Here is a 10670-nt window from a genome sequence, read left to right as displayed (position 1 = left end):
GGCGCCCCTGCCCCGCTCAAGAAGCCGAGCCTCTCTGAGCTTTCCCGCCGCCGCCGCCGCCGCCGCCGCCGCCGCCGCCGCCGCCTCCCGCCCCAGGCCCCGCGCCGGGCCGGGCCTGTTGAGTTCGCCGGCCGGGTCCCGTGGGCTCCCAGGGACGGGGGTGATGGGCGGGGCGGGGCGGGGGGCTGTCTCTCTATACACACACACACACACTCACACTCACTCACACTCACACAAGATGCGCCTCCACGGCTGGACTCGCCAAGGTGGAGCCCTCCCAGCCCCCCTCGTCTCCTCGCCCGGCCTCCTTCACCTACCCGCTGCCCACCCCCAGCGCGTCGCCGCCGCTGACGCTGACTGCGCACGCGCGCGCCCTTTGACCCCAGCCAGGGGCCGCCCTCCCCCACAACCCCTTTCAGCTGTGCCCCCCCTCGCCCTGTGGGTGGGCTGCCGCCTATTCCCCCGGGCCAGGGCTGGGGCACAGCGCAAGGGGGAGGGGAGCCAGTGTATGGGGCGTCTCTCTCTGGGGATGTGTCCCATGGGTGGGGTGGGGTGGCGTGGTTTGTGGGGCGCTGAAGAAATCAGTCCCCTCCATCTCCTACCTCTGGAAAACGCCCAAGCCCGTGGAGAACCGCCGGCACCGCTTCGTGGGGGCCGGGACCCTCCTCTGTGTCCTCCTGTGGCCCGGTCCAAGGGGCCTGGGCCTGGCCGGGGCTGCATTGGACCCCGACCACCCTGGCGTGTGGACTCGCTAAAAATCGGCCATTAGATATTGGATTCCAGCTTCATTGAGGTCATTTCACTAATGAGTGCACCGGAAAGAGTTTCCTAATCCATCTGTGAGGGTGGCAACTGAAAGAGAATTTGAAAGCTGACAGAATAGGCGAGGGAAGGCATAGGAGATTTCCACACCCAGCAAGGAAGCCTTTCCCGAAATGGAAGAAAGAAACGAGCAAACAGAGACACCGGTAGCCCGCCCGGAAAAGAGTCTGCCCCCGAGAGAAAGCACCCTGACCAGGTTCACCCGTGGGTGGGTGGCGAGCTAGCGGCGTTCAGAAGAGCGAGGCCCGCAGTCTGTGCGGAAGACACCTGCACTCGGGTGTGTGTGGCGGCCCGATTCACAAGCAGCTCTAGATGTTAAACCAAGGAGAAGCCAGGGAGTTCCCAAGGCCCCAGGTGTCCTCAGCCCACGACTGGCTGCTGTGGGAATGCGAAGCCCGGCTCCTTGTCTCAGAGCGGGGTTCCCAGGAGGATCAGGCTGAAGCTGGGACTTGGCCTCAAAGTGTCCCCTCGCATGGCCACCCCCTTCCCCTTCCTGCTCCTCTACTCCTGGTGCCCCTCCATCCAGGGGCCAGACCTTAAAGAGTCACCGCAAGAGAATCCTGGTCCCAAAGGAGCCTTCTGGGGGACCGGTGCTGAGAGAGGTTGTGGGCATGGCCCGCTGGGGCTCTGCCCGACCCAGGGCTGAGAGATGCCACTTCCCAGCTCTGGGTCCCTGCAGGAAGTGTTGGCAAGCACAGGGCCAGTCCCCCAAAGGCCCAGGTGCAGGGAGCCCAGGCCAAGCAGCCTGTGGAAGAAGCCACTTGCCGTGCCACCCCGGGAACAGGACTGCAGGCCCCGGCCCTTCCCACCTCCTCCTCCTCCTCCTCCTCCCCCCCCCCCCGCGCCCCCCCCCCGGACATGGCACAGGGCTCAGAGACACCTCAGACTCTTGCTACCCAAGGTGCGAAGGGCATCAGTTGCTCCTCCAACCCCCCCCCCCGCCCAGCAGACCACGTTGTCCAGCCAGCCCCCGGGCCTCCCTGGGGTGCCCAGCACAAAAGTGCAGACACCCACCGGACCCTCAGTCTCAGCTTTCGGATGTTTTTGCCACTCTAAGGACCCGCAGGCCCGCTGGGCCTTCGGGCAGGACAGAGAGCCCCGGGATCCGACGTGGAGAGCTGCGTGTACGTACGTCCCCATCAGGAGGCGGTCCCCACCTCCGCGGCTCTCCCCTCGCGGGGAGCGGCAGCCCCAGCCGGCAGCCGCAGGGCATCAGGGAAGACACCAGGCTGGGCCCCCCGCGGCACAGCGGGGGCACGTCCCCCGCACTCGACTTAGGGAAGGCTGCTGGAGACTGCTGCGGCCACCCTGCTGCCGGGTTTCTGGAGGGCTTCCTGGAAGCAGCCTCCACACCAAGCCCTTGGAAGGCCCAGGCGACGGAGGAGCCGGTCAGGCAGGGGCCGAGGACGGTGAGAGGCCGGGCGGGAAGGAGCATGTCAGGCAGGGGCAGAGGACGGTGACAGGCCGGGCGGGGAGGAGCCGGTCAGGCGGGGGCCCAGGACAGTGACGGGCCTGGCCGGGGAGGAGTGCGTCAGGCAGGGGCAGAGGAGACGGGCTGGGTAAGGGGTAGGGTGACAGTTAGGGCACAATTCACAATCGCAAAGACGTGGAAGCGACCCGAGTGCCCATCCATCCAGGAGTGCATTAATAAAATGTGGCGCGTGGACACCACGGAGTGCCATTCGGCTGTGAGGAGCAGCGGTGAGAGGGCGCCTCTCGTGTTCTCCTGGCCAGAGCTGGAACCCGTTCCAGTAAGCCAGGTATCCCAAGAATGGACACACGAGCACCACGTGAGCGCGCTCACCAGCAAATTGGTACGAACGGATGGACACCTAAGTGGACGGAGAGGAATCACCTTCATCGGGTGGGTGTCGGGCGGGTGGGGGGAGGCGATGGGCATCCACATCCATTAGGAATGGGGTGGGTGCGCACCGACTGGGGGATGGGCGCACTTGAAGCTCTGACCCCAGGGGGGAGGCTTGGAGAGGGCAACTGTACCCGACCTTAACACTGGTACCCCCACAATACGCTGGAACAACATGAGAGGTATATGAATGAGAACACAGGGGGGAGGGGTGCACGGGTAACACATGTCACCTGAATACTTGTACTCCCATCATCTGCTTGAAAAGAGAGAGAAAAGAAAATGCAATCATAGAGGTAAGAGACACTTTTTAAAAATCATGAATCCGAAGAGAAAAGTAAAAGGAGGCCTGTGGAGCAGGTCTGGGTGTGACTCCGGATCCCCCAACATCAGGTGCCACCACCAAAGATTCCTGCGTGGAGCCCATAGAACCCCCAAAAGCAACGGGACGAGTTCTGGTCACATACTCCCTCAAAATGACATCCTGGCCTTCTTCTGGAACTCCCTCCCCTCTCAGACTCTCAAGGTTTTCTCCAGCGTGTCTGTTCCCACAGAGCAGACCTTTGGTCTGAGACCTGACAGTGCAGATGCCACGCATGCTGCCGCGTGGCGGCGGTGTCGCGGCTTGGGACAAGAGGAGGCCCCACGGTGCGGGCTGAGGCGCCAGGCAGCGCGGCGGGCGCTGAGGGTTGGGGTCACCCCCACCCCGGGCCGCCGCCGCGCTCCCAGAAAGGGGACAGAACAAGAGGCAAAAAAAAAAAAAAAAAAAAAGAAGCAGCCTGTGGCCCCCGGTATTCCCAGGCAGTCTCCCATCCAAGTACTGACCGGGCCCGACCCTGCTTAGCTTCCGAGACCAGACGAGATCGGGGGCGTTCAGGGTGGTGTGGCCCTAGACGGCGGCGGAGGGCGCCCCTGCCCCGCTCAAGAAGCCGAGCCTCTCTGCGCTTTCCCGCCGCCGCCGCCGCCGCCGCCGCCGCCGCCGCCGCCTCCCGCCCCAGGCCCCGCGCCGGGCCGGGCCTGTTGAGTTCGCCGGCCGGGTCCCGTGGGCTCCCAGGGACGGGGGTGATGGGCGGGGCGGGGCGGGGGGCTGTCTCTCTATACACACACACACACACTCACACTCACTCACACTCACACAAGATGCGCCTCCACGGCTGGACTCGCCAAGGTGGAGCCCTCCCAGCCCCCCTCGTCTCCTCGCCCGGCCTCCTTCACCTACCCGCTGCCCACCCCCAGCGCGTCGCCGCCGCTGACGCTGACTGCGCACGCGCGCGCCCTTTGACCCCAGCCAGGGGCCGCCCTCCCCCACAACCCCTTTCAGCTGTGCCCCCCCTCGCCCTGTGGGTGGGCTGCCGCCTATTCCCCCGGGCCAGGGCTGGGGCACAGCGCAAGGGGGAGGGGAGCCAGTGTATGGGGCGTCTCTCTCTGGGGATGTGTCCCATGGGTGGGGTGGGGTGGCGTGGTTTGTGGGGCGCTGAAGAAATCAGTCCCCTTCATCTCCTACCTCTGGAAAACGCCCAAGCCCGTGGAGAACCGCCGGCACCGCTTCGTGGGGGCCGGGACCCTCCTCTGTGTCCTCCTGTGGCCCGGTCCAAGGGGCCTGGGCCTGGCCGGGGCTGCATTGGACCCCGACCACCCTGGCGTGTGGACTCGCTAAAAATCGGCCATTAGATATTGGATTCCAGCTTCATTGAGGTCATTTCACTAATGAGTGCACCGGAAAGAGTTTCCTAATCCATCTGTGAGGGTGGCAACTGAAAGAGAATTTGAAAGCTGACAGAATAGGCGAGGGAAGGCATAGGAGATTTCCACACCCAGCAAGGAAGCCTTTCCCGAAATGGAAGAAAGAAACGAGCAAACAGAGACACCGGTAGCCCGCCCGGAAAAGAGTCTGCCCCCGAGAGAAAGCACCCTGACCAGGTTCACCCGTGGGTGGGTGGCGAGCTAGCGGCGTTCAGAAGAGCGAGGCCCGCAGTCTGTGCGGAAGACACCTGCACTCGGGTGTGTGTGGCGGCCCGATTCACAAGCAGCTCTAGATGTTAAACCAAGGAGAAGCCAGGGAGTTCCCAAGGCCCCAGGTGTCCTCAGCCCACGACTGGCTGCTGTGGGAATGCGAAGCCCGGCTCCTTGTCTCAGAGCGGGGTTCCCAGGAGGATCAGGCTGAAGCTGGGACTTGGCCTCAAAGTGTCCCCTCGCATGGCCACCCCCTTCCCCTTCCTGCTCCTCTACTCCTGGTGCCCCTCCATCCAGGGGCCAGACCTTAAAGAGTCACCGCAAGAGAATCCTGGTCCCAAAGGAGCCTTCTGGGGGACCGGTGCTGAGAGAGGTTGTGGGCATGGCCCGCTGGGGCTCTGCCCGACCCAGGGCTGAGAGATGCCACCTCCCAGCTCTGGGTCCCTGCAGGAAGTGTTGGCAAGCACAGGGCCAGTCCCCCAAAGGCCCAGGTGCAGGGAGCCCAGGCCAAGCAGCCTGTGGAAGAAGCCACTTGCCGTGCCACCCCGGGAACAGGACTGCAGGCCCCGGCCCTTCCCACCTCCTCCTCCTCCTCCTCCTCCCCCCCCCCGCGCCCCCCCCCCGGACATGGCACAGGGCTCAGAGACACCTCAGACTCTTGCTACCCAAGGTGCGAAGGGCATCAGTTGCTCCTCCAACCCCCCCCCCCGCCCAGCAGACCACGTTGTCCAGCCAGCCCCCGGGCCTCCCTGGGGTGCCCAGCACAAAAGTGCAGACACCCACCGGACCCTCAGTCTCAGCTTTCGGATGTTTTTGCCACTCTAAGGACCCGCAGGCCCGCTGGGCCTTCGGGCAGGACAGAGAGCCCCGGGATCCGACGTGGAGAGCTGCGTGTACGTACGTCCCCATCAGGAGGCGGTCCCCACCTCCGCGGCTCTCCCCTCGCGGGGAGCGGCAGCCCCAGCCGGCAGCCGCAGGGCATCAGGGAAGACACCAGGCTGGGCCCCCCGCGGCACAGCGGGGGCACGTCCCCCGCACTCGACTTAGGGAAGGCTGCTGGAGACTGCTGCGGCCACCCTGCTGCCGGGTTTCTGGAGGGCTTCCTGGAAGCAGCCTCCACACCAAGCCCTTGGAAGGCCCAGGCGACGGAGGAGCCGGTCAGGCAGGGGCCGAGGACGGTGAGAGGCCGGGCGGGAAGGAGCATGTCAGGCAGGGGCAGAGGACGGTGACAGGCCGGGCGGGGAGGAGCCGGTCAGGCGGGGGCCCAGGACAGTGACGGGCCTGGCCGGGGAGGAGTGCGTCAGGCAGGGGCAGAGGAGACGGGCTGGGTAAGGGGTAGGGTGACAGTTAGGGCACAATTCACAATCGCAAAGACGTGGAAGCGACCCGAGTGCCCATCCATCCAGGAGTGCATTAATAAAATGTGGCGCGTGGACACCACGGAGTGCCATTCGGCTGTGAGGAGCAGCGGTGAGAGGGCGCCTCTCGTGTTCTCCTGGCCAGAGCTGGAACCCGTTCCAGTAAGCCAGGTATCCCAAGAATGGACACACGAGCACCACGTGAGCGCGCTCACCAGCAAATTGGTACGAACGGATGGACACCTAAGTGGACGGAGAGGAATCACCTTCATCGGGTGGGTGTCGGGCGGGTGGGGGGAGGCGATGGGCATCCACATCCATTAGGAATGGGGTGGGTGCGCACCGACTGGGGGATGGGCGCACTTGAAGCTCTGACCCCAGGGGGGAGGCTTGGAGAGGGCAACTGTACCCGACCTTAACACTGGTACCCCCACAATACGCTGGAACAACATGAGAGGTATATGAATGAGAACACAGGGGGGAGGGGTGCACGGGCAACACATGTCACCTGAATACTTGTACTCCCATCATCTGCTTGAAAAGAGAGAGAAAAGAAAATGCAATCATAGAGGTAAGAGACACTTTTTAAAAATCATGAATCCGAAGAGAAAAGTAAAAGGAGGCCTGTGGAGCAGGTCTGGGTGTGACTCCGGATCCCCCAACATCAGGTGCCACCACCAAAGATTCCTGCGTGGAGCCCATAGAACCCCCAAAAGCAACGGGACGAGTTCTGGTCACATACTCCCTCAAAATGACATCCTGGCCTTCTTCTGGAACTCCCTCCCCTCTCAGACTCTCAAGGTTTTCTCCAGCGTGTCTGTTCCCACAGAGCAGACCTTTGGTCTGAGACCTGACAGTGCAGATGCCACGCATGCTGCCGCGTGGCGGCGGTGTCGCGGCTTGGGACAAGAGGAGGCCCCACGGTGCGGGCTGAGGCGCCAGGCAGCGCGGCGGGCGCTGAGGGTTGGGGTCACCCCCACCCCGGGCCGCCGCCGCGCTCCCAGAAAGGGGACAGAACAAGAGGCAAAAAAAAAAAAAAAAAAAAAGAAGCAGCCTGTGGCCCCCGGTATTCCCAGGCAGTCTCCCATCCAAGTACTGACCGGGCCCGACCCTGCTTAGCTTCCGAGACCAGACGAGATCGGGGGCGTTCAGGGTGGTGTGGCCCTAGACGGCGGCGGAGGGCGCCCCTGCCCCGCTCAAGAAGCCGAGCCTCTCTGCGCTTTCCCGCCGCCGCCGCCGCCGCCGCCGCCGCCGCCGCCGCCGCCGCCGCCGCCGCCGCCGCCGCCGCCGCCGCCGCCTCCCGCCCCAGGCCCCGCGCCGGGCCGGGCCTGTTGAGTTCGCCGGCCGGGTCCCGTGGGCTCCCAGGGACGGGGGTGATGGGCGGGGCGGGGCGGGGGGCTGTCTCTCTATACACACACACACACACTCACACTCACTCACACTCACACAAGATGCGCCTCCACGGCTGGACTCGCCAAGGTGGAGCCCTCCCAGCCCCCCTCGTCTCCTCGCCCGGCCTCCTTCACCTACCCGCTGCCCACCCCCAGCGCGTCGCCGCCGCTGACGCTGACTGCGCACGCGCGCGCCCTTTGACCCCAGCCAGGGGCCGCCCTCCCCCACAACCCCTTTCAGCTGTGCCCCCCCTCGCCCTGTGGGTGGGCTGCCGCCTATTCCCCCGGGCCAGGGCTGGGGCACAGCGCAAGGGGGAGGGGAGCCAGTGTATGGGGCGTCTCTCTCTGGGGATGTGTCCCATGGGTGGGGTGGGGTGGCGTGGTTTGTGGGGCGCTGAAGAAATCAGTCCCCTCCATCTCCTACCTCTGGAAAACGCCCAAGCCCGTGGAGAACCGCCGGCACCGCTTCGTGGGGGCCGGGACCCTCCTCTGTGTCCTCCTGTGGCCCGGTCCAAGGGGCCTGGGCCTGGCCGGGGCTGCATTGGACCCCGACCACCCTGGCGTGTGGACTCGCTAAAAATCGGCCATTAGATATTGGATTCCAGCTTCATTGAGGTCATTTCACTAATGAGTGCACCGGAAAGAGTTTCCTAATCCATCTGTGAGGGTGGCAACTGAAAGAGAATTTGAAAGCTGACAGAATAGGCGAGGGAAGGCATAGGAGATTTCCACACCCAGCAAGGAAGCCTTTCCCGAAATGGAAGAAAGAAACGAGCAAACAGAGACACCGGTAGCCCGCCCGGAAAAGAGTCTGCCCCCGAGAGAAAGCACCCTGACCAGGTTCACCCGTGGGTGGGTGGCGAGCTAGCGGCGTTCAGAAGAGCGAGGCCCGCAGTCTGTGCGGAAGACACCTGCACTCGGGTGTGTGTGGCGGCCCGATTCACAAGCAGCTCTAGATGTTAAACCAAGGAGAAGCCAGGGAGTTCCCAAGGCCCCAGGTGTCCTCAGCCCACGACTGGCTGCTGTGGGAATGCGAAGCCCGGCTCCTTGTCTCAGAGCGGGGTTCCCAGGAGGATCAGGCTGAAGCTGGGACTTGGCCTCAAAGTGTCCCCTCGCATGGCCACCCCCTTCCCCTTCCTGCTCCTCTACTCCTGGTGCCCCTCCATCCAGGGGCCAGACCTTAAAGAGTCACCGCAAGAGAATCCTGGTCCCAAAGGAGCCTTCTGGGGGACCGGTGCTGAGAGAGGTTGTGGGCATGGCCCGCTGGGGCTCTGCCCGACCCAGGGCTGAGAGATGCCACCTCCCAGCTCTGGGTCCCTGCAGGAAGTGTTGGCAAGCACAGGGCCAGTCCCCCAAAGGCCCAGGTGCAGGGAGCCCAGGCCAAGCAGCCTGTGGAAGAAGCCACTTGCCGTGCCACCCCGGGAACAGGACTGCAGGCCCCGGCCCTTCCCACCTCCTCCTCCTCCTCCTCCTCCCCCCCCCCGCGCCCCCCCCCCCGGACATGGCACAGGGCTCAGAGACACCTCAGACTCTTGCTACCCAAGGTGCGAAGGGCATCAGTTGCTCCTCCAACCCCCCCCCGCCCAGCAGACCACGTTGTCCAGCCAGCCCCCGGGCCTCCCTGGGGTGCCCAGCACAAAAGTGCAGACACCCACCGGACCCTCAGTCTCAGCTTTCGGATGTTTTTGCCACTCTAAGGACCCGCAGGCCCGCTGGGCCTTCGGGCAGGACAGAGAGCCCCGGGATCCGACGTGGAGAGCTGCGTGTACGTACGTCCCCATCAGGAGGCGGTCCCCACCTCCGCGGCTCTCCCCTCGCGGGGAGCGGCAGCCCCAGCCGGCAGCCGCAGGGCATCAGGGAAGACACCAGGCTGGGCCCCCCGCGGCACAGCGGGGGCACGTCCCCCGCACTCGACTTAGGGAAGGCTGCTGGAGACTGCTGCGGCCACCCTGCTGCCGGGTTTCTGGAGGGCTTCCTGGAAGCAGCCTCCACACCAAGCCCTTGGAAGGCCCAGGCGACGGAGGAGCCGGTCAGGCAGGGGCCGAGGACGGTGAGAGGCCGGGCGGGAAGGAGCATGTCAGGCAGGGGCAGAGGACGGTGACAGGCCGGGCGGGGAGGAGCCGGTCAGGCGGGGGCCCAGGACAGTGACGGGCCTGGCCGGGGAGGAGTGCGTCAGGCAGGGGCAGAGGAGACGGGCTGGGTAAGGGGTAGAGTGACAGTTAGGGCACAATTCACAATCGCAAAGACGTGGAAGCGACCCGAGTGCCCATCCATCCAGGAGTGCATTAATAAAATGTGGCGCGTGGACACCACGGAGTGCCATTCGGCTGTGAGGAGCAGCGGTGAGAGGGCGCCTCTCGTGTTCTCCTGGCCAGAGCTGGAACCCGTTCCAGTAAGCCAGGTATCCCAAGAATGGACACACGAGCACCACGTGAGCGCGCTCACCAGCAAATTGGTACGAACGGATGGACACCTAAGTGGACGGAGAGGAATCACCTTCATCGGGTGGGTGTCGGGCGGGTGGGGGGAGGCGATGGGCATCCACATCCATTAGGAATGGGGTGGGTGCGCACCGACTGGGGGATGGGCGCACTTGAAGCTCTGACCCCAGGGGGGAGGCTTGGAGAGGGCAACTGTACCCGACCTTAACACTGGTACCCCCACAATACGCTGGAACAACATGAGAGGTATATGAATGAGAACACAGGGGGGAGGGGTGCACGGGCAACACATGTCACCTGAATACTTGTACTCCCATCATCTGCTTGAAAAGAGAGAGAAAAGAAAATGCAATCATAGAGGTAAGAGACACTTTTTAAAAATCATGAATCCGAAGAGAAAAGTAAAAGGAGGCCTGTGGAGCAGGTCTGGGTGTGACTCCGGATCCCCCAACATCAGGTGCCACCACCAAAGATTCCTGCGTGGAGCCCATAGAACCCCCAAAAGCAACGGGACGAGTTCTGGTCACATACTCCCTCAAAATGACATCCTGGCCTTCTTCTGGAACTCCCTCCCCTCTCAGACTCTCAAGGTTTTCTCCAGCGTGTCTGTTCCCACAGAGCAGACCTTTGGTCTGAGACCTGACAGTGCAGATGCCACGCATGCTGCCGCGTGGCGGCGGTGTCGCGGCTTGGGACAAGAGGAGGCCCCACGGTGCGGGCTGAGGCGCCAGGCAGCGCGGCGGGCGCTGAGGGTTGGGGTCACCCCCACCCCGGGCCGCCGCCGCGCTCCCAGAAAGGGGACAGAACAAGAGGCAAAAAAAAAAAAAAAAAAAAAAGAAGC

General features: G+C 64.1%; 2 pseudogenes; both read right to left on the bottom strand.

The window, feature by feature from the left end:
* Positions 1-3462: 3462 nt before the first annotated feature.
* On the bottom strand, positions 3463-3581 carry LOC142876139 (uncharacterized; annotated as a pseudogene).
* A 3467-nt stretch (positions 3582-7048) lies between these two features.
* LOC142876138 (uncharacterized) lies at positions 7049-7167 on the bottom strand (annotated as a pseudogene).
* Positions 7168-10670: the final 3503 nt, after the last annotated feature.

The sequence above is a fragment of the Microcebus murinus genome, chromosome 14, assembly GCF_040939455.1.
Source record: "Microcebus murinus isolate Inina chromosome 14, M.murinus_Inina_mat1.0, whole genome shotgun sequence".
Lineage (NCBI taxonomy): Eukaryota > Metazoa > Chordata > Mammalia > Primates > Cheirogaleidae > Microcebus > Microcebus murinus.
Note: the sequence above shows the minus strand (reverse complement) of the source record. Positions and strands in the feature narration are given on the sequence as shown.